Here is a 3,447-nt window from a genome sequence, read left to right as displayed (position 1 = left end):
ACAGGTGGCATCCTATCACAGTTCCACGCTGGAATTCACTGAGCTCCTGAGAGCGACCCATTCTTTCACAAATGTTTGTAAAAACAGTCTGCATGCCTAGGTGCTTGAATTTATACGCCTGTGGCCATGGAAGTGATTGTAACACCTGATTCCAATAATTTGGATGGGTGAGCAAATACTTTTGGCAATATAGTGTATGTTAAAAACATGATTTTCAATTAACAAAGATGTAAAATCTCATTAAAAGATAGGATACGTCTCTCTGGCATATGGTCAGACTATTAGCCACTGTTTCAATCATGTGGATGGTAACCATAATATAACTCCTTGTTTTTAGAGTAATCTACAGTCAGTGGTGAGAGTGACTGTGCCTTTAACCATGCTCAAAAATGGGTGGTTCTGGTTGCTCTTAGGGGAATCTTGAAACTTGGATCCTTGAGGTGCATCAACTCACAGAATCTTTCCCCTGTCGTGCTTATCACTTTTTTCTTATCCTTCTTTTCTACCTATTCCTACTCTTTTGTCATCAAATTTTCACCTTTTGAGCACAGTAGAAATGATGCCGCTGCTCTGACAGGCAGTACAGCTAAATGGGAACAATTTAGGTGATCCTTTTTAACTGTTATATGTCTCTGGTTTTTTAAATTAATGTAAGATTTTGACTTAAAATATTTTCCCTCATACTGTATATCAAATAATACAAAATATACAAAGTTTATGCTACCAACTTAACTGCAGTATCTGAGGCAGTATCCACTAAGAATCTTAGACATATTTTACCATTAGTCAAACAATACACTTTTTATTAAATGGGCTGGAACACATTTATGTCAAAAGCTCTGCAATAATTAAAGCAAGTTTATATATTTTTCATACATTGATAGCATTTTCTTTCTGATTTGTGAATTGTTTGGCCGTTAAAAATAAACTTCCAATGCTTCACACATTGCCTTTTAGCAGACCCAAAAGAGTTCAAAACAAGGTCAGAGTCCTCCCATCTGGGACCCTTTAAGTTTGAGGAGTCACTGGAGGCTGCTTTTTAAATAGGATCAAAAACTCTGCTCTGAGGATCTAAATGCTGCTGCCCTCTCCCTGTGCCTTTCTTTTTTTCCCCTTTTTTTAGACAGGTTATGTACTTGCTGAGGTGAAGTTTAAAGTGTGCTAATAAGTGGGTATATTTTTATACCTTTAAAAGTTTCTCTTTCATTTTAAAACCCACTGGTCTCCTCCCATGTATCTGCCTGTAGCAGGGCATTTTAATTAAAGTACCTACATACTATTCATCTCTGGCATTATTGACTGTCGACAGCAGCTTGAGGGAAACAGTCAGAGGCCTTTGACTGCAGTACTTGTCAGAGAACAGTTAGTAATTACATCTATAGATTTCCCTTAGGTAGATGTACAACTTTGTATGAGCCAATTCCTTCCTTCCTTCCTTCCTTCCTTCCTTCCTTCCTTCCTTCCTTCCTTCCTTCCTTCCTTCCTTCCTTCCTTCCTTCCTTCCTTACTTCGTATTCCCCTCCTATTTTACTTTATTCCCTTCCATGTCTTTCTTCTTTCCCTTCATCCTTCCTCGCGTCTTATCTGTCTCCATATTACTTCCAGTCTTTTCCCTTTTTTTTGGATTTTTTTATTTTCTTCCTTTAATACTTCCATGAGTATCAATTTAGATGCCGTCTTTTCTTTCCCTATTAATTTCAAACTTAACTGAGTTGGGCAATTTTGGAAAGAAACATGTCAGCAACCTTCTTTCAGAAGACTAATTTAAAGGGTATATGAGTCAATGTAAAAAATCTTGACTGTAAGCGTCCAGTCATTCTATCCTTGAAAAACGTATTTTTGTTGTCTATACTGTATTAATCTGTGACAGTAATGATGAAACTTGTGGATAGGAGCACAGTTGATGTAAAAATGCTAGGACAGACAAACTGCAACTGCTGTGACAATCAGCTGTGAGTGTGGATTATTACTGCCCATCTTACTTTAGTAGGGTTATACTGATTGTGAATCACTGGCACTGATGTACATTCACTTCCACTCAACCTCAGTCAGTCAGTCACACAACTATAGACTTACACACACCCACATGTCCTCCTCTCTTCACACATTTTCCCACAGGCTCCCATCTTCACACACAAAAGCACACCCAGTCACATGCTCCAGGGAGCGATTGGGATGATACTACAGATGGCATACTAGAGTAATATTCCCGTATGGAAAGGTAATACTGGGGTGAGGGAAGAGTAAAGATTAGAACAAAAGCCAATCCTGCAAAAGGAAATTTGGATTCAAATTACATTGAATAAATTATAAAAATTCTTTAATATCTTATTAAACTTGTCATTTGGACCAACTTATATTGATAATTTTTTTTAGATACTTTGTATAGGATGGCCTTCTTTTGATTAACATAACATCATTATTTTTGTTTTGACCATTTTCTTGTTTGGTACAATCGGCATAATTACTTGTATTTTTTGACAACCTATATAAAAACAAATTTACTTGAAGTTAACTTAGAAAATGATTTATTGTATAACAAATAAATGGTGCAATATAATTATATTTCTTTTTTCAGTATTTTTTTCATTACTCTTTCTAGGATACATGTTAACATACAAAGCACAAAAGTGCAAACAGGCCATCTAACTGACCACGGCAGAACAAAACAAATCCACACAAATACAAATAAAAAGCGTGTTATGTTTTTTTTTTTGCACCATAAATAAGATCTAGAAACCAAAAGGTGGCCAGTTAGACTAAGCAATTTAGTAATTTAGGGCAATAAGTAGCCTAAATGGAACATCACAAAGTACAGTGTGTCAAGACCATATTTTTCCACAATAATTAAATAAGTGGATGAAGCTATTTTCTTCAAATATACTTAATAACCGTTCACCAAATGTTGAGGGGCTCATTAAAAGTGTCTGACAAAGTGTTTCAGGGAATCTTGTCATTCAGCAATTCTTTAATGCAGAGAGCCATGGGTGATTTCCATTTCCTCAATATAACCCTTTTAACTACAGCCAAGGTGAAGATGAGTGCTTGCTAGGAGGTACAGTATATGAAAACTGAGACAGAACTTAGAACATCACGGTTTTTTTCTTCATTTCAGCTTTATTAAATGACTCTGAAAAAGACCTTGTTGTAAGCAATTAATATAGTTCTTGATTACATGTCTTTAATTGGATTGATAAATTAAATCATGTTTTCTAAAAAATCTAGTGTGCAATAATGACGGATAATGACAGATTTAGAGCCTGATTACTGCAAGTATAATCAATTTTATGTGAATAAAATGGCTTGGAGTGCTGTAAGCATCAAATTTGCTACACAGTAGTTTTTGCAATATTCCTAACATAAAAAAACAAAAAAGGGAGCAAAGGCTAAAGTTACGGACAGACAGACAGACAGACAGACAGACAGACAGACAGACAGACAGACAGA

At 35.7% G+C, this 3,447-nt stretch overlaps 1 protein-coding gene across 7 annotated transcripts in view; it reads left to right on the top strand.

Annotated features, from left to right (window-relative positions):
* The window catches only part of gria4 (glutamate receptor, ionotropic, AMPA 4), a 170,630-nt gene that overhangs the window by 28,665 nt on the left and 138,518 nt on the right, over nt 1–3,447 (top strand). The window lies entirely within an intron of this gene.

The sequence above is a fragment of the Cyprinodon variegatus genome, unplaced genomic scaffold, assembly GCF_000732505.1.
Source record: "Cyprinodon variegatus isolate N-32 unplaced genomic scaffold, C_variegatus-1.0 Scaffold454, whole genome shotgun sequence".
Classification (NCBI taxonomy): domain Eukaryota; kingdom Metazoa; phylum Chordata; class Actinopteri; order Cyprinodontiformes; family Cyprinodontidae; genus Cyprinodon; species Cyprinodon variegatus.
The sequence above is the reverse complement of the archived record's forward strand: the minus strand, read 5'-3'. Positions and strand labels throughout refer to the sequence as shown.